This window comes from Bubalus kerabau, chromosome 10, assembly GCF_029407905.1.
Source record: "Bubalus kerabau isolate K-KA32 ecotype Philippines breed swamp buffalo chromosome 10, PCC_UOA_SB_1v2, whole genome shotgun sequence".
In the NCBI taxonomy this organism is placed as follows: domain Eukaryota; kingdom Metazoa; phylum Chordata; class Mammalia; order Artiodactyla; family Bovidae; genus Bubalus; species Bubalus kerabau.
Genome location: NC_073633.1, coordinates 61,417,136 through 61,438,452, shown reverse-complemented (window position 1 = coordinate 61,438,452; position 21,317 = coordinate 61,417,136).

Below are 21,317 nucleotides of genomic sequence, written 5' to 3'. Positions count from 1 at the left end.
AAGGTTATAATAATACTAATAATGATAGTAACATTATTACTGACAGTAACAATAGCTAGCATGTATTGAACACTGTCTATGTATCAGACACTCTTGCCATAAGATACATTGTAATATCCCTTTAGTCCTAACCACAGTCCTGTGAGGTAACCACTGCTGCTAAGTCACTTCAGTCATGTCTAACTCTGTGACCCCATAGACGGCAGCCCACCAGGCTCCCCCGCCCCTGGGATTCTCCAGGCAAGAACACTGGAGTGGGTTGCCATTTCCTTCTCCAATGCATGAAAGTGAAAAAATGAAAGTGAAGTCACTCAGTCATGTCCCACTCTTAGGGACCTCATGGACTGCAGCCTACCAGGCTCCTCCATCCATGGGATTTTCCAGGCAAGAGTACTGGAGTGGGGTGCCATTGCCTTCTCTACTATACCCATTAAATAAGAAAAAAAAAAAGTGTAGTTAAGTGTAGTTAAATAACTTGCTTAAATTTATCTGGCCTGCTAAAGATGGAGACAAAATTTGAATACAATCAAACTAACACCAGAACCTGCGCGTTATACTACTTTGGAGCATACTTTCAATTCTGTGACATAAAAGAAATTCTGGATAACTTCTGTGACATAAAAGAAAAGGTCGTTTGTTTTGAAAATTTTGAGGAATTGTAATGTCAAGGTTTAAATACTAATCTGGATTTTTTTTTAATTACTTGTTAATTGTCTACGTTCCCCTACTAGAAAGAAAACACCATAGGAGAAAAGGAACTTGTCTCTTTCACATTGAATACCAAGTCTCTAGAAAGTGTTTAGTATATATAGTAGGCATTTCATAAATAATTAAGGAAGGAAATAAGGAAGAAAAGGATTACAAAGGATCTGTTAAAATTACAAAAGATCTGTTTGAGGCACTACCCTTGTTTTACCCAATGTATTTTAAGTTCCTTAAGTGTATGTAATATTTTTTGCTTTTCCCATCAGTTAACCTGGCATTGTGCATCAGATCAGATCAGATCAGATCAGTCGCTCACTCGTGTCTGACTCTTTGCAACCCCATGAATCGCAGCACGCCAGGCCTCCCTGTCCAACTCCCGGAGTTCACTCAGACTCATGTCCATCGAGTCAGTGATGCCATTCAACCATTTCATCCTCTGTCATCCCCTTCTCCTCCTGCCCCCAATCCCTCCCAGCATCAGGGTCTTTTCCAATGAGTCAACTCTTCACATGAGGTGGCCAAAGTACTGGAGTTTCAGCTTTAGCATCATTCCTTCCAAAGAAATCCCAGGGCTGATCTCCTTCAGAATGGACTGGTGGGATCTCCTTGCAGTCCAAGGGACTCTCAAGAGTCTTCTCCAACACCACGCTTCAAAAGCATCAATTCTTCGGCACTCAGCTTTCTTCACAGTCCAACTCTCACATCCATACATGACTACTGGAAAAACCATAGCCTAGATTAGACAGATCTTTGTTGGCAAAGTAATGTCCCTGCTTTTGAATATACTATCTAGGTTGGTCATAACTTTCCTTCCAAGGAGTAAGCGTCTTTTAATTTCATGGCTGCAGTCACCATCTGCAGTGATTTTGGAGCCCAAAAAAATAAAGTCTGACACTGTTTCCACTGTTTCCCCCATCTATTTCCCATGAAGTGATGGGACCAGATGCCATGATCTTCGTTTTCTGAATGTTGAGCTTTAAGCCAACTTTTTCACTCTCCACTTTCACTTTCATCAAGAGGCTTTTGAGTTCCTCTTCACTTTCTGCCATAAGGGTGATGTCATCTGCATATCTGAAGTTATTGATATTTCATAGTAGGTGTTTAATCAGTAATTATTGATTGAGTGAAGAGTGGCAGAAAAGTTAATGAGACACTTAGTGAAAGACTTGGAAGTGAGTACCTTTTCTCTGCTTTTCAGCATTTTGGGCAACTTTACAACTCAATTAGTTTAAGAAAATTAATAATAATACAAACTATTTTGTCCATAGAAGTGCAGATTAGTTGTGTCTGGTGGAATGTAACTGATTATTGATCAATTCTATTTTAGCATTCCTTATCTGACTATTTATATGTGTTCTTTGAATTCTTTTTTGAACAGGTTATGAAAACATACTGGTTTCCACATTAATTGAAATGCTATTCAGCCATGTAAAAGAATGAAATTTTGCCATCTGCAACATGAGTGGACTTGGAGGGTATTATGGTAAGTGAAATAAATCAGAGAGAGAGAGAAACAAATACTGTGTGGTATCACTTATACATGGAGTCTAAAAAGTAAATAAACTAGTGAATAAAACAAAGCAGAAAATGATTCACAGATGTAGAGAACAAACTGGTGGTTACCAGGGGGGAGACAGAAGAGAGGAGGGGCGAGATAGGGATAGGGAATTAAGAGGTACAGACTACTGCATGCAAAATAAATGAGCTACAAGGATTTATTATACAGCCCAGGGAATATAGCCAATATTTTATAATAAATAAATGGAGTATAACCTTTAAAAACTGTGAATCACTATGTTGTACACCTGAAACTATGTATATAGTTGTTGTTGTTTAGTTGCTAGGCCCTGTCCATCTCTTTTTGCAACCCCGTGGATTGTAGCCCATCAGGCTCATCTGGGATTTCCCAGGCAAGAATACTGGAGTGGGTTGCCATTTCCTCCACCAAGGGATCTTCCTAACACAGGAATTGAACTCACATCTTCTTCATTGCAGGTGGGTTCTTTATTGCTAAGCTGCCAAGGAAACTTCATGTATATGAATTGTATATCAACTATACCTTAATTTAAAAATTTTTTTAAATTGAGTTAGATAAAATATTTGATACAGGATATTTTTATATCTATATGACATTCATGAATATACAAAAACTGTCCTTTGGCAAGATGAAAAACATATATTTCTTTTCATTCATAATCATGTTGCTTCTTAGCAATGGCATTGGTGGAATTTGTGGTATCTCTAGATCCAGGCATTCAATTACGAGGATCCACTATGAACAGTTGTGTTTGGGTTTAAATATTGTGTTGTCTTCCCAGTTGAGGCCCAACCTCTTAAAGTTTCTACACTTTCACAACTTTTAAGTAAGTGAGAGTTAGGTAATTACTATCTTGCTGGATGTATCAGGCATGTCTGTCCACGAGGTGTCACCCTAACATCTTAGGATAGAAAGAAAAGAGTAATCTTTCTTTTCTATGTAGGTTATTTTTGGTAGTGGATATATAAATGGTCCCATCACTTCATGGCAAATATATGTGGAAACTGGCTGATTTTATTTTTGGGGGCTCCAAAATCCCTGCAGATAGTGACTGAAGCGATGAAATTAAAAGATGCTTACTCCCTGGAAGCAAAGTTATGACCAACCTAGATAGCATATTAAATATCAGAGACATTACTTTGCCAACAAATGTCTGTCTAGTCAAGGCTATGGTTTTTCTACTAGTCATGTATGGATGTGAGAGTTGGACTGTAAAGAAAGCTGAGCGCCGAAGAATTGATGCTTTTGAACTGTGGTGTTGGAGAAGACTCTTGAGAGTCCCTTGGACTGCAGGGAGATCCAACCAGTCCATTCTGAAGGAGATCAGCCCTGGGATTTCTTTGGAAGGAATGATGCTGAAGCTGAAACTCCAGTACTTTGGCCACCTCATGCGAAGAGTTGACTCATTGGAAAAGACTGTGATGCTGGGAGGGATTGGGGGCAAGAGGAGAAGGGAACGACAGAGGATGAGATGGCTGGATGGCATCACTGACTCGATGGACATGAGTTTGGGTAAACTCCAGGAGTTGGTGATGGACAGGGAGGCCTGGCATGCTGCAGTCCCTGGGGTCACAAAGAGTCAGACATGACTGAGCTACTGAACTGAACTGATATAAATGGTTGATATTTTATGCCTTAATATAGGGGCTGAAGCAGGCAAGATTTGAGACAAAACTCAAGACTTCATGTTTGTCCACGTTCCTGCTTAAGGTACTTTTCCACACAACACTGAATTTTTCTCCCTTTTAGAGTTAAAATATGCCTTTTTTTTAAATAAAATATTCTTTAAATTAAAATAAAAAATATGGTCATTCACAAATAAGCCTAAATATCTGGTCATGTGCTAGATCATGTAAGAGTCCTTGTAATTCTGGAGCAGCATCCCTTTGACATCCATGGTGACAGTCATTGATTGTGAACAAAGACTCTCTCCTGGATCAAATCTTAGTCGGTCTCTTCTAGTCTGACTAGAGGAGCAAGCTAGGCCTTTTCCTTGGGCCTTGTCTCTGGCCTGTTTAGTCCAGGTATAGCAAGGAACCTATTAACTCAGTTTAGCGGGAATCTCATACCCTTGATATCTGATACCCTAACTTTGCTTCAGCAAGAATCCTATTAAATTGATTTTGCAAGAGTTCCCCTACACTTTATTCCTTTGGTTAATTTTCCATCCACTGACCCTTTCATTCTGCTCCTTGGCTATAAATTTTCAGTTCTTTTGGTATATTTGGAGTTGAGCCCAACCTGTCTCCCCTTTTGTGATAGTCTGACAGATATTGTGGTAGTCCTCAACCATTCTAATAAATGGTTCAGGACTTCCTTACCGTTCTAACAAGTGTCAGACTAACACTTTAACACTTTTTTCTTTAAGAATTATAGGTAGAATTTCACAGTCAAATCCCAGTACAGGGTCATCTCACAAATAAAACAATAGGTACTTGGTATTCATTAGTCTCTGTTAATACTGACAGTGTTTTCTGTTGTCAAAAATTAACAACCTTTCCTTATGCTCCAGTTTCCTCTTCTCTTAAGGATTCATTTGTCTTAAGCTTTAACTGGGGCACATTTGTGTGTGTGTGTGTGTGTGTATCCTCTATAATGAGAAATTAGGATGGGCTTCCTCATCAGAGGTTTTCACCACATTCCAGAATTTGTACTTTGAGGCAAATGATACCAAAGATAACATGTAATTCATTTGTTTATTACAGTTTATTCATTAAGAAAAAAGGAAGTAAAAAAACACAAAACAACCAAAACAAAAAAGAAAAGAAGGAGTACATATGGATAGAGAACTACAATGTCTATAACGTCTACTGTATCAGGTAATTTAGATGTCTGATTTAGATGTTGGTTAAATTCTCTTGAGTTTTTTGACATTTGCTTCAGATCCATAGAAAACCTAATCCATCAAAGTTTAAGAAAGTTTAGGTAATTTGATGAAGTAGGAATTTCGTTTGTCTCTCTCCAAAACCTGGGAGCTATAATATTCACTTTTCTTTTTGCCAGCTACATACAGTGGGCAGGAAACTAAAGTAAATTGACTTTGACTTATTGTGATTTAGTAAAACACCTGAAATGGAAAATTTACAAATCTTTATTTTAGAAGGAAAATTTGTTTTGTTTGGTGGCTCAGATAGTAAAGAATCTGCCTGCAGTGTGGGAGACCCAGGTTTGATACCTGGGTCAGGAAGATCCCCTGGAGAAGGGGATGGCTACCCACTCCAGTATTCTTGCCTGGAAAATTTCAAGGACAGAGAAGACTGGAGGGCTACAGTCCATGGGGTCGCAAAGAGTCAGGCATGACTGAGTGACTAACATTTTCACTTGTATTATTTGGGCTTCGCTGGTGGCTCCGATGGTAAAGAATCTGCCTGCAATGCAGGAAACCTGGGTTCAGTCCCTGGGTTGGGAAGATTCTCTGGAGAAGGGAATGGCTACCCACTCCAGTATTCTTGCTTGGAGAATTCCATGGACAGAGGAGCCTGGCAAGCTACAGTCCATGAGATTGCAAAGAGTAAGATATGACTCAGTGGCTAACACTTTCACTTTCACTTTGTATTGTGTAGAGCAATGATTCTTAAATTGATATCCATTAATTGGGGTTTTTGTTCTTACCATGATTATAAAACAGTTAATTATATATAAAATTATCTAACAAACATGTGCAAAGTAACTATGCAGTCTGTAATTCTCTAATAGAATTTATTACCTCTTTAGATTACTGTAACAGAGTGGGCCACTAGGTGTCAATCTGACACAGAAATTATCTAAAAAGGCCCTTAGAAAACAAGTGAGCTAACTGTCAAGGTAGAAAGATGCTCTATTTTGCCTTCTCCAGTGTATAGGTGAATTTTATGTTTACTCAGCTCTTTGCTATCCATCTGCCTGGGGAAACACTACAATTATCTTACTGAAGTAAAATTATTTTACCACCAAGAGAAATGTAATAAATGTCTTGATATCCAAAGTAGGGTTATTTTATTTCTTACAGATTTAGTACAAAAATATAAATATTTTTTTAGAACAGCGATAAAAAGAAAATCCTTAGGTGTAACAAAACTATACAGAACACATATGAGGGAAACTTTATAATAGTCTTAAAAGATGTAACAATAAACTTCAGCAAGTTAAAAGCCCTTTTTGGATGTGATGTATCAGTGAAATGTGGATATCAGCACATCCATTTAACACCATCCCAGTTGAAATACTACATGTATTTCTAGAGATGAATTCTAAGATTCATATAACAAGTAAATTTATAAGAAAAAACATGAAAATTCTTTTGTTTATTTTATTAAAAGGAAAGAACAATGAGGTGGCCTAACGCTGTGCTTAGTCACTCAGTCATGTCCAACTCTTTGTGACCCTTTGGACTGTAGCTGGCCAGGCTCCTCTGTCCATGGGAATTTAGACAAGAATACTAGAGTGTGTTGCCATTTCCTCCTCCAGGGGATCTTCTGACCCAGGGATCAAACTCGAGTCTCCTGTGTCTCCTGCCTTGCAAATGGATTCTTTCCCCGCTGAGCCATCAAGGAAACCCCATCAGAAATTAAAGCATACTATAAAGCCTCTTTCTCATGAGTTGGGAGGATGCCCTGAAGGACAGCACGTCAACCTACTCCAATATTCTTGCCTGGACAATCCCCTAGAACAGAGGAGCCTGGCGGACTACAGTCCATGGTGCTGCAGAGTTGGAATGACTGAGCCACTAAGCACACATAAAGGCCCTGTAATTAAAACGTCATGGTATTGTGGATGGTAGACAGACTAATGGGGAGAATATCAGATATCAAATCCGGAAGAAGACCAAAGTTTGTATAGAGGTATATTATATATGTGATCACTCAAACTCTGAGGAAAAAGATGGGCTTTTAAATAAATGGCATTGTGACAACGTGACGGTCATTGGATCATGCCTTATTTCATGCACAAGAATAAACTCTAGTGGATCAAATGTATCAATGAAAAAATATCATAGAAATCAAGAAAACCCGAGTGATTTTTCTTAAACTTTATAATTAAGATAAACTCCTAAATATGAATTCTTCCCTATGATTAAAAATTCAGATAAAATAGAAGACAGATGAGTGTGATCCCAAAGTATGATTTTCATGTCAAAAAGAAATCAGAGGTAAAACTGGGACAGATAACACACTGGGACATAATATTTGTAAAAGGATAATTATATATATTTTTAAGGTATAAATTCTATATAGAAAAATTTTAAAGACCAAAAAAGAAGAAAAAAGACCAAACCTTCCTGTGGAATGCTGGATGAAAGATATGTGCACAGAGTTCATTTAAAAATATTAACAAATAGTCCTTAAATACTAAAATATTTTCAATTTCATAACAAGGGAGAGGCAAATTAAAACAATACCAATGCATCATTTTCAAATATTAAGAAGCAAAAAGTTTGTGCAGTTTGCTAGCAAGGTTGTAGAGAAACACTGATATTGCTGGTATTAATAGTGGAACTGTATAATAGTGGAACCCTTATAAAGAGGAACTTGGCAATGTTTGGATGCAATCTCAAAAAGGACAGAATGATCTCTGTTTGTTTCCAAGGCAAACCATTCAATATCACGGTAATCCAAGTCTGTGCTCCGACCAGTAATGCTGAAGAAGCTGAAGTTGAATGGTTCTATCAAGACCTACAAGATCTTCTAGAATTAACACCCAAAAAAGATGTCCTTTTCAGTATAGGGGACTGGAATGCAAAAGTAGGAAGTCAAGAAACACCTGGAGTAACAGGCAAATTTGGCCTTGGAGTACAGCATGAAGCAGGGCAAAAGCTAATAGAGTTCTGCCAAGAGAACGCACTGGTCATAGCAAACACCCTCTTCCAACAACACAAGAGAAGACTCTACACATGGACATCACCAGATGGCCAACACCAAAATCAGATTGATTATATTCTTTGCAGCCAAAGATGGAGAAGCTCTATACAGTCAGCAAAATCAAGACCAGGAGCTGACTGTGGCTCAGATCATGAACTACTTATTGCTAAATTCAGACTTAAAATGAAGGAGTAGGGAAAACCACTAGACCATTCAGGTATGACCTAAATCAAGTCCTTAACAATTATACAGTGGAAGTGAGAAATAGATTTAAGGGACTAGATCTGATAGAGTGCCTGATGAACTACAGACAGAGGTTCATGACATTGTACAGGGGACAGGGAGCAAGACCATCCCCAAGAAAAAGGAATGCAAAAAAGCAAAATGGCTGTCTGAGGAGGAGGCCTTACAAATAGATGTGAAAATAAGAGAAGCCAAAAGCAAAGGAGAAAAGGAAAGATATAAACATTTGAATGCAGAGTACCAAAGAAGAGCAAGGAGAGATAAGAAAGCCTTCTTCAGTGATCAGTGCAAAGAAATAGAGGAAAACAATGGAATGGGAAAGACTGGAGATCTCTTCAAGAAAATTAGAGATACCAAGGGAATGTTTCATGCAAAGATGGGCTCAATAAAGGACAGAAATGGTATGGACCTAACAGAAGCAGAAGATATTAAGAAGAGGTGGCAAGAATACACAGAAGAACTGTACAAAAAAGATCTTCACGACCCAGATAATCACGATGGTGTGATCACTCACCTAGAGCCAGACATCCTGGAATGTGAAGTCAAGTGGGCCTTAGAAAGCATCACTACGAACAAAGCTAGTGGAGGTGATGGAATTCCAGTTGAGCTATTTCAAATCCTAAAAGATGATGCCATGAAAGTGCTGCATTCAATATGCCAGCAAATTTGGAAAACTCAGCAGTGGCCACAGGACTGGAAAAGGGCAGTTTTTATTCCAATCCCAAAGAAAGGCAATGCCCTTCATAGATTGAGCAAAGAATGCTCAAACTACTGCATAATTGTGCTCATCTCACACGCTAGTAAAGTAATGCTCAAATTCTCCAAGCCAGGCTTCAATAATACATGAACTCTGAACTTCCAGATGTTCAAGCTGGATTTAGAAAAGGCAGAGGAACCAGAGATCAAATTGCCAACATCTGCTGGTTCATCGAAAAAGCAAGAGAGTTCCAGAAAAAACATCTATTTCTCCTTTATTGACTATGCCAAAGCCTTTGACTGTGTGGATCACAATAAACAGTGGGAAATTCTTAAAGAGATGGGCATACCTGCCTTCTGAAAAATCTGTATGCAGGTCAAGAAGCAACAGTTAGAACTGGACACGGAACAACAGACTGGTTCCAAATAGAAAAAGGAGTACGTCAAGGCTGTGTATTGTCACCCTGCTTATTTAACTTATATGCAGAGTCCAGCATGAGAAATGCTGGGCTGGATGAAGCACAAGCTGGAATCAAGACTGCTGGGAGAAATATCAATAACCTCAGATATGCAAGTGACACCACCCTTATGGCAGAAAGTGAAGAACAAAAGAGCCTCTTGATGAAAGTGAAAGAGGAGAGTAAGAAAGTTTGCTTAAAGCTCAATATTCAGAAAACAAAGATCATGACATCAAGTCCTGTCACTTCATGGAAAATAGATGGAGAAACAGTGTAAACAGTGGCAGACTTTATGTTTTGGGGCTCCAAAATCACTGCAGATGCTGACTGCAGCCATGAAATTAAAAGACGTTTACTCCTTGGAAGGAAAGTTGTGACCAACCTAGATTGCATATTCAAAAGCAGAGACATTACTTTGCCAACAAAGGTCCATCTAGTCAAGGCTATGGTTTTTCCAGTAGTCATGTATGGATGTGAAAGTTGGACTATAAAGAAAGCTGAGCACCGAAAAATTGATGCTTTTGAACTGGAGAAGACTCTTAAGAGTCCCTTGGACTGCAAGGAGATCCAATCAGTCCATCCTAAAGGAAATCACCCCTGAATATTCATTGGGGGGTGCTGATGCTGAAACTCTAATAATTTGGCTACCTAATGCGAAGAGCTGACTCATTTGAAAAGAGCCTGATGCTGGGAAAGAGTGAAGGCAGTAGGAGAAGGGGACAACAGAGGATGAGATGGTTGGATGGCATCACTGACTCAATGGACATGAGTTTGGGTAAATTCTGGGAGTTGGTGATGGACAGGGAGTCCTGGCATGCTGCAGTCCATGGGGTTCCAAAGAGTTGGACACAACTGAGTGATTGAACTGAACTGGCAATGTCTAATAGATCCACACATAAATATATCCTTTGATCCAGCAATTCTGCTTTTTGAAATCTACACTGAAGACATTCCTCTGTTAATATGAAACAGAATGTGCACATTATTCATTTCAGTATTTTTTATAAGCACAAAAGATGGTAAATAACCTTGATGCCCATTCATAGCAAGTAATTGGAAAAACTATGGCACATTTACACAACAGAGGTATTAGTTCAGTTCAGTTCAGTTCAATTCAGTCTCTCAGTCATGTCTGACTTTTTGTGACCCCATGGATTGCAGCATGCTAGGCCTCCCTGCCCATCACTAATTCCTGGAGTTTACTCAAACTCATGTCCATTGAGTCGGTGATGCTATCCAACCATCTCATCCTCTGTCATCCCCTTCTCCTCCTGCCCTCAATCTTTCCCAGCATCAGGGTCTTTTCAAATGAGTCAGCTCTTTGCTGGCCACAAGTATTGGAGTTTCAACTCAGCATCAGCCCTGCCAATGAAAATTCAGGGGTGATCTCCTTTAGGATGGACTGGTGGGATCTCCTTGTTATCCAAGGGACTCTCAAGCATCTTCTTCAACACCACAGTTCAAAAACATCAATTCTTCTATGCTCAGCTTTCTTTATAGTCCAACTCTCACATGCATACATGACTACTGGAAAAACCGTAGCTTTGACTAGATGGACATTTGTTGGCAAAGCAATGTCTCTGCTTTTTAATATGCTATCTAGGTTGGTCACAACTTTCCTTCCAAGGAGTAAGCGTCTTTTAATTTCATGGCTGCAGTCACCATCTGCAGTGATTTAGGAGCCCAAAAAATAGTCTGTCACTGTTCCCACTGTTTTGCCATCTATTTGCCATGAAGTGATGGGACCAGATGCCCTGATCTTAGTGTTTTGAATGTTGAGTTTTAAGGCAACTTTTTCACTCTCATCTTTCACTTTCATCAAGAGGCTCTTCAGCTCCTCTTCACTTTCTGCCATAAGGGTGGTGTCACCTGCATATCTGAGGTTATTGATATTTCTCCCAGCAGTCTTGATTCCAGCTTGTGCTTCCTCCAGCCCAGCATTTCTCATGATGTACTCTGCATATAAGTTAAATAAGCAGGGTGACAATATACAGCCTTGATGTACTCCTTTTTCTATTTGGTACCAGTCTATTGTTCCATGTCCAGTTCTAACTGTTGCTTCTTGACCTGCATACAGGTTTCTCAGGAGGCAGGTCAGGTGGTCTGGTATTCCCATCTCTTTAAGAATTTTCCAGAGTTTGTGATCCACACAGTCAAAGGCTTTTTTTTTTTTTTTTAGGTTTTTTTTTTTTTTCCCTTTTCTTTTCTTTTTAAACCTGAAACTGTATTAGTTTTGCCAAACATCAAAACGAATTGACATAATCAATAAAATAGAAATATATGTTTTTCTGGAACTCTCTTGCTTTTTCGATAATCCAACGGATGTTGGCACTTCAAGGATTATTTGTAGCCAAAAGTAAAAGGAAGAAGAGTTCAAGAATCTGATATGAAGTGTTTCCAGATATAAATTTAAAAAAAAATAAATATTGAGGAGTAGATATAGAACCGGAGAAGGCAATGGCACCCCACTCCAGTACTCTTGCCTGGAAAATCCCATGGACGGAGGAGCCTGGTAGGCTGCAGTCTATGGGGTCGCGAAGAGTCAGACATGACTGAGTGACTTCACTTTCACTTTTCACTTTCATGCATTGGAGAAGGAAATGGCAATCCACTCCAGTGTTCTTGCCTGGAGAATCCCAGGGACGGGGGAGCCTGGTGGGCTGCCGTCTCTGGGGTCGCACAGAGTCAGACACGACTGAAGCGACTTAGCAGCAGCAGCAGCAGATATAGAACTTAACCTTTATATAAGAAAGAAGAGAAAATAAAAAGATAAATATACTTACTTTTGTAAAATTAAAAAGAAATACAGGAATTATAAACTAAAAACTCCTAAGAATGGTTACATAAATGGGAACAGTGGCAACGGGATGAAAATTCTCTTATTTCTGTTTTCATATTGTTTTAGCCTTTTGACCAAAGTTTTGCAAAATAACTGATTTTGATTCTAAAAATATTAATGTTATGAAAGATGAACATGCTGGCAAATTATTCCAGCTTAAAGGAGACAAAAGAACTTTTTTTTTTAAGACGAGCATGCATAAATTATAAAGAAGAGCTCTTCAATTTTGTTTGATGCACTTCAGTGAAACTTGAACTTTAAAAGGTATAAAAGTTTAAGTTCTTTACGATGCCTCCAGAGAACATGGTTAAAGAGCATGAGTAACCTTTCTCTATCCCACTTCATTTTACTGATCCTCTTGAATGGTTATCAATTCTATATTAATGTTAGAAGGCATGGGGAATAATCTTCCAATAAGACAAAAATAGAAGCTTTGCTGTTTTGTCAGTGAGATGTCCTCTTTTCAAGTTTGCTCTCAAGTATTTGAAATTCAGCACAGTAGCCCCCCCCTTATCCATGGGATTCTGTTCCAAGACCAGAAGATGCCTGAAACTGCTGATAGTGCCAAACCCTATGTAACACTGTGCTCTATCCTATATAAACATACCCATGATAAAGTGCAATTTATAAATCACACACAGTAATAAATTAACAACTCTAACCAATAGTAGAACAATTATAACAATGTATTGTAGTAAAAAGTTATGTGAAGATGATATCTCTCAACTTCAACTCTTCCAGAAATTTGACAGCAGCTTCTTCACAAGGTTTCACTACTACCCGGAAGGACACACAATTTGAAGCTTACAAATGGCTGATTTCTGGCATTTTTCATTTAACATTTTCAGGCTGCCTTGGGTCTGAAGCAGTGGAAGCAAATCTCAAATAAAAGGGGTACTATTGTAGATACATTAACCCATTTTTTAAAAGGCAAATGACTTCATTTGTACATAGTAACCATGTTGAAATTATTGCTTAAATTGAGAACAGAAGTGGTGTTTGAGTTGTAGGAAAGAACACATTAGTTCAATGAAAGGGCTTGAGAAAATTTCTGACTTTCCTCAAGTGAAAAAAAATATATTTTGTATAAAGTTTGAAATTAAATCCATTTCTGGAAAAAATTTGAGTGTATGAGAGTATTTGGTAAACTACAATACTATTGCCTGATTCCTCCCCCATGTCTGAGCTCTGGCTTAAGGTAAAGACAAAGCTTATTTGGTGATATTTGCAAAATAAATTTTCTACTTTAGAAGAGTATGACAAATAAATGTATTAAGACCCAGAACAATTCATAACAACTATAAGATAAATCTTCTTTTTAGTTTTCAGTTGTCTAATCCATAAAATTAAAGAAAAATTTCTCTCTTAATTATGTCTCAAAAGAAAAACCATAACTCCATTGAACAGTTTAAACTATATATTAGTATTTATTGTGGTAACTTTCAAATATGTACACAAAGTAAATAATACAAGTAGAGATTAATATAATTAACCTACAAGAACCACTCACCCAGTGATAATAATTTTCAACTTATGTGAATAATCTTGTTTTGTCTATACTGACCACTATATCCCCTCCCCTGAATTATAATAATGTAAAACACAGACATTTGCTCATTTCAAGATTGGTTATACATTATTAGGATCCTTAAACTTATTCCTATTATTACAACATGGGCTGTGTGCTAAGTTGCTTGTCATGTCTGACTCTTTGCAACACTATGGACTGTAGCCCATGGACTTGTAATCCACCAGGCTCCTCTGTCCATGGGATTCTCCAGGCAAGAATACTGGAGCGGGTTGCCATGCCCTCCTCCAGGGGATCTTCCCGACCCAGGGATCAAATTTGTGTCTCTTATATCTCCTCCATTCGGAGGCAGGTTCTTTACCACTAGTGCCACCTTGGAAGCCCTTATAACCTGGGTGTACCTTAACATATTAGCATTAGTAGATCTCAGCACAATGAAATAATATATTGCATTTGAACAGTTCTTTAGTTGATCAAATCTTACTAGTACCTTGTAGCATATATCATCACATGAACTTGGCAGCTACCCAAAACCTGTTTTCCTGATGAGATCCTTGGCTATAATAACTAATATGATTTTTTAAATTGTATAATAAAATGTGTCAATTTGGAATATTTGCATAGCTTCATGAACCAATATTTTACAAATGACATGCATTGGAGAAGGAAATGGCAACCTACTCCAGTGTTCTTGCCTGGAGAATCCCAGGGACGGGGGAGCCTGGTGGGCTGCCATCTATGGGGTCACACAGAGTCGGACACGACCGAAGTGACTTAGCTACAGCAATAGTATGACATTACAGAATCATGTATGAGTAAAGGACCTGTTCAAAATGTAAGAGACACCAGTGGATTTTAACACAATAGAGTATGAAAGTTCAATGATACAGCTTCATATTTCTCATTGCAACTAGCCTAAAAATCTACCATCTCTGAGTTTTGGTACAGTGTCAAAGAAGACTATCCATAATTATCTGAAAGGCTATTAATGTGCTATTCTCTTTTCCAACTACATTCCTGCGTGAGGCTAGGTATTTTTTTTATACACTTCAACAAAAACAGTGTATTAAAGCAGATTGGATGCAGAAGCAGAAAGAGTGTAGGTGTTTTCTATTAAGCCTGACACTAAGGGATTTTTCAAAATTGTAAAACAATGTCACAGTTTTCTACAAGTTATTGAAAATATTCTGTTTTTCAACGTTAAAACATATTGATTTATTATCATTATTTTAAAGTAAATAATAAATGTTTTAAAACCTCAGTTTATTGCCTAATATGGTTAACTATTGATAAATATAACTCATATAAACAAAGATTCTATATTGTCCTCAAATCCACTGAGAGATTGCAAAGATGAAGGAAATCTCCCCCTTTACATACAATACTTAAGCCTCAAGTAAAAGGAGCTGACAGCATCGTTTGTCACACACTGTTTATCCTAACTTTATGTGGTAATTGGGGTGACCGTTTATGCTATTGAATTAGCTTTATCCAGGGGAAAACCAAATGTCCTCTCGTTATGACAGGAGGTAATTTTGCGAGTTGAGGCAGGTGCATAAGGAAGTTGGGCTCCTAATCTCTCCCAGAAGGGGGTGATCAAGGGGGCTATCTCCCTTGATGTTAATATCTCAGAAGATGGCTTGCAGTCCTTGAGAAAGACATTCCTAGATCGTAAAGCTGACAAAATGTCAGTCTGGTCTTCAGAGGGACTTCTATACATTTCAAAGAGAGGAGAAAATACTTAGATTTATAAAGTAAATCAAAGAAAAAGGAGGAATGGGAAATTTCTTTATTTTCAACAGAGGGAAATTTCTATTTGTCCTTTCAGTGTTTACAGTCTGGTTACTTCATGCAGTTGTTGATGGTAATTGAGTGGAGAGTGGTCGTGAAGAGAGAGGGAACATTCCTCGCTACTCCTATCTCACAACCCCTGCCTCTTTCTTCTCCCCAGTTTGCCATTTTCTCAAGTTTCTGAATGTTTAACTTGGCCCTCAGTGGCCAAGCCATGACCTGAAGTGACGACTACTCTGCAAGTGAAGAGGATTCTCTTCTTCAGGATCCTGACTTGCTGAGAGATCCAGGAACAGCTTTCTCAGCTTCCTTTTCCTTGATCCCAAGTTTACAAGCTCCAGGTTAACCTCTGGTTAATAAATACCAGGTTAATAAAGGAATAGAATGTCCCTCTAAGCATTACCTAAATTATTTCTTTTTTGTCATCCCTTTACAAAATTATTCTGTTATAGGTTTTATTTAAAACTGTTTTGCTATACAGAGCTCATTTCAGGTATGGGCCAAAACAAGGTGTGGTTTGGATAATCACATTAGTGAATGTTTCTGGAAAAGCTTTCTTCTCTTGCTCCCTGGGGTGCTTGCACTTTTCTGATTTTCCTCCTGCTTCACTGGCTACCAATTCTTGGTCTCCTTACAGGCTGTTCCTCTTCTACCTGACTCTCACATGAAGGAGAGCATCTCTGTGGAGTTAAAAGTTTTCTCTTTATTCATTATCACTCCATAGATGGTTTCTTCTAATTCCACACATTTAATCAGTATTAATCAATACTGATATTGATGAATCTAAGTTTATATCTTCAGCTCTGATCTCTCCTATGAGTTCCAAATTTTATATCCAATAGCTTACTTGAAGCTCAGCTAAACAGCTCATAAGCAACTCACACAATATGTAGAAATACAGTTCTTGATGTCTCTCAGTTCTACCCTCTTACCAGGCTTCTTAATTTAACAACACCATTGTGGATTCAGTGGTGCAATCAAAACACAAAAGAATATAAAAATCTAAGAGTCATTCAATTGATGTGCGTGGTCCACATCAAGCCCATTAGCAATTTCTGTTGATTTTACTTCTAAAATGTTTTTTATCCCGTTCCTCTCTCAATTCTTATAGTCATCACCCCAGTCCTGTCCATACCACCATCCTTTCTCAGGAAAGGATGAGAAACTGCCTTTCAACCAGTCTCCCTCCTTTCATTGTTTAACCTCTTCCCCCATATGTCTACTACCATAATTTTTTAAGAATGTGAATCTTATTCTATAATTTCATGATAAATCTTTAAGAATTATAAATTGCATTTAAAATTAAATTAAAAATCTCTATAGGAATGTTCTTCATACTTTTGGTTCCAATGCCCCTAGGTATTTTAAAATGGACAACTTAAATTTTGGAGAAAAATTCCTTTCATTTAAAAATATCACTATTTTAAAATAAAAAGATCACAAAATTATCTTAAATATATTGAACTAATTATTAAATATAACTAGCAAAATCACTTTGTAAAATCATCCCTTAGTGAAATGCACAGGACTTTTTTTCTTCAATTAAATATTTCTGTAGAATAACACTTTTTATAGCTAGAGTAAGACAGGGGTCACAGTTTAACATTAATTCCATTCCTAATGTGGATTTTTTTTTTTTTTTTTTGCATAGCCAAATTTCACAGATTATTCAGATATGCCTTGATAAGCATAATAGAGAGATGAACCCTTAAGAATTATCATCTACGGTTATATTTGTACTTTTATTTCATGATTAAAAGTATTAACTTATCATTATGCATTTGATGGAAGAAGCATATCCTATCAAGAACTAAGAGAGAGGAATCCATCCTAATTGACCAAAGTTGATTTTCTATAGTTCAGAACATGTAATTTGGGAACATTTTGTTTCACACTCATAATTAAGTAGATGCTAGAAATGCAATTTAATCAACTTTGTAGAAATTAACAGCAAAAAAATATTAATCATTATTAAGTACAGTATGTGCTTGTAAAAGGTGTACTACTTACAGGAGACTCTATAACATAAATCTTATAGATGAATCATGAATATATATAAAATAGTGAATATGTAGTTGTGTGACAATAAGCAGGAGGCTTGCCTGGTAAAGAATCCACATGGCAATGCAGGAGATGTGGGTTTGATCCCTGGATCTGGAAGATCCCCTGGAGAAGGAAATAGCTACCCACACCAGTATTCTTGCCTGGAAAATCCCATGGACAGAGGGACTTGGTGGACTACAGTCTATGGGGTGTCAAAAGAATCGAACATGACTGAGTGACTAAATAACAATAGCAACAACATTAAGCAGGAGACTACCTCCAAGTAATATATTAAGTGTGGCTTTACATACTCAGTGATGTGCAGCAGCAGTCCATCAGATATTATATTTTCCAACTCTGAATAAATATTTAAGAATTTTAAAAGTTTGTATCTTATTTCCAATATATGAATATTTTTCTTTATAAAGTAATGTTGATCAGAAGCAAATTTTTTAAGAAAATCATTGACCTTTTCCTTAAGATCACTCACAGCCTGCCACGGAGACACAGACTACCTCATGGACAGGTAGCTGTGTGTATCACTTTGGCTGTATGACCAGTGCTTAGCCAAAATATGGCCCTCCTTACATCTTTATCCAAACTGGGTCTTCTGTAAAATGGAACATACACTGATTCTTTGAGTATACCTCATATACAGATTTCAGTGTATATGAAATATATTTTCTTGATTCATTTATAATATTTAAATTAATAAGAATATGTTATAGAGTCTCCTGTAAGTAATATACCTTTTATAAGCACATACTGTACTTAATAATGATTAATATTTTCTTTTTTTGCTGTTAATTTCTACAAAGTTGATTAAATTGCATTCCTAGTATCCACTTAATTATGAGTATGAAACAAAATGTTCCCAAACTTCATGTTCTGAACTATAGAAAATCAACTTTGGTCAATTAGGATGGATTCCTCTCTCTTATTTCTCTTCAGATTTCTTCCTAGAAGGGCTGATAGTTATTTTCAATTGATACCATGTTATCTTGTATAATTTTCCCTACTTAAAAGTCAATATCTCTTTTAGAAAATTTTAACAATTAAAAATACATATTTTTTTAAATAATGTATTTTTTCCCAGAAAAAGTTAAATAGAATTGGATAATGATTCTGAAAAGCTAAAATGGTTTCAACAATTTTTTTTTTTTCAAATCATATACCATGCCAGGGTAGTTTTCTTTTTCTGGTTTAATTCTTTTGAAAATCATGATTCAAATTGCAGATGCAGTCACAGCAGGCTCTCTTTCCAAGGTATGGGTCAATCCATCAGGACATATGCAGTTGTCTGTTTTCAGAAAAAGTCTCAGCAAGAAATGGCCAATGGAGTTTTATTCATTCAAGGCAGAATTCAGTACAACAGCTTGTTGTATTAGGTTATACTTAGTATATCACCTAGAATTTAGTGTATTGATCCTAAGTGTACTAAAATATAAATAATACTATTTATATTTATATAATATGTTTATATTTATAATACTAAATAAATACTATTTTATTTTTCTACATGACAAACAAGAAGTGCAGAAACTCTTGTTTATTTTTTCACTTAGTTATTGCCATACCAATATACTACAGGCTGGGTGTCTTAAGCAACACACGTTTATTTCTTACAGTTTTGGAGGCTGAGAAATCCAAGATCAATGTGCTGTTGATCAATTCAGTTTCCGGTGAGAGCTCTCTTCCTGGTGGCAAATGGCCACCTTGCGGTGTCCTCACAAGGTAGAGAGAGCACGCAGGACCGGGAACAGGGAAGAGGGAGGAGGGTACTGGATGGGGTGAGGAGCAGAGGACGGAGGGAAAGAGGAAGGAGGAGGAGAGGGAGAGGGTGGGAAAGAGAAGGGGAGAAGAGGGAGAAGGGCAGAGAGGGAGGGGAAGGAGAGAGAGAAAGAAAGATTTTTCTCTTCTTATAAGACCACATTCCTATTGGATTAAGTCTCCACCCTGATGGTCTCATTTAACCTTAATTATCTTCTGAAGACCATATCTCCAGATATAATTAGGGTTAGGGTTAGGAATATCAACATATGAAGGACCTCAACATACCATATGTTGGGATTGCTGTCGGCATTGTGGGTTCTGCTGCTGCTGCTGCTGCTAAGTCGCTTCAGTCGTGTCCGACTCTGTGCGACCCCATAGACTGCAGCCTACCAGCCTCCTCCGTCCATGGGATTTTCCAGGCAAGAGTACTGGAGTGGGGTGCCATTGCCTTCTCCGATTGTGGGTTCAGAGGCAACCTAAACAGTCCATCCTTTCATGCATTTTAAAGCCATTATGGGCTCAGACAATAAACAAACAGAACAACATGGTATCATTAGCAACCCTGGCTGTGGAGAAATAATAAGAATAGGAGGAAAGAGAGCAATTTAGATGAATATACATGCCATTTAGGACAGAGTGGTTAGGGACATTTTCCTTGGATGGAGGAGACATTTGAATAGGGACTTGAATCTGAGGGAGGGAATTGTGTACCTATTTAGGGAAAGGGCATTGTAGGCAGTGGTAGGGTGACTGTGGAGTTCTTGAAGTGGGAGCATGCTTGAAGTATTTGTGGAATATTTGTGGAATAACAAGCAGGTCAAACTGGATGATTGGATAAACTAGGGAAAGAATGATGGAAAATGCAATTGAAGAGAGAGCCAGAGGCCAGATCATACAAGGTTGTAGGGCATGATATCTTAGAGTTTCCTTTCAGTGGGTAGGAAAAAGGCCTTAGGGGTTGGGTGATGACTGGTTTGAGAGTAGGAGGTAGCCGACAGCTGGGGAGACAAGAGGCTATAGCAGTGTTGGCTATAGCAGTCATCCATCTGATCTAGAAAACTCATCTCTGCCTCACTCTTACTCATCACTCACATCCCCACTGCTTCCTGACCTTTGCTCTGATGTCTTGCTAGACATTGTACCATTCCTCTCTCCACTCATTTTATCTTTTGTGATCCAGCTTCTGTCATTGACTGATTTCATCCAGCATATTTTATACTCAGAAAAACATTACAGGTGACCTCTCTTTACATCTTTCGTATAGTTTTAACATTCCTGGATTCTTCCAACTAAATAAGTTATTCTAAGTCTAATTTGCTAGATGTGTATGATTCTACCTTACTAAAGTAACACTTTTCTTACCTGGAGATTCTGACTCCAAAGCTGCCTGTAAATGGAATGCAGAAGAGAATCCAGAAAAAATAAAAATGCCTGTGGGCTGCCAGAAAAGGAACTGCAATTCATGCCCTAAAGTCCACATTTTTTCTTCTTACAGTCTCATCTCCACAAATGACCATTAAAAGAGACACGTGATAAATGTCCAGGTGTCACTGAACCAAACTTGGGTCCCCTTGCACATGCACAGTAAAATCTATCTACAGAAACCGGATTGTGATGAAGGAAAGTGCAGCGTTTGTTGCAAGGTGCAAGACAAAGATTATGAGTGGCTAATGCTCAAAAGACCTGAATTTCCTTATGATTTTCCAGGGAAAAGTGTTTACAGTGTGAGGGTAAGGGAGAGGGTTGTGGGGTGTATGATCAGTTCATGGACACTTTCCTGATTGGTTAGTGATAAGGTAATCAGGAGTCAACATCATCAACCTTTTAGTTCCAGCTGGTCTGGGTCTGCGTGCTGTGCTTGTGGGCA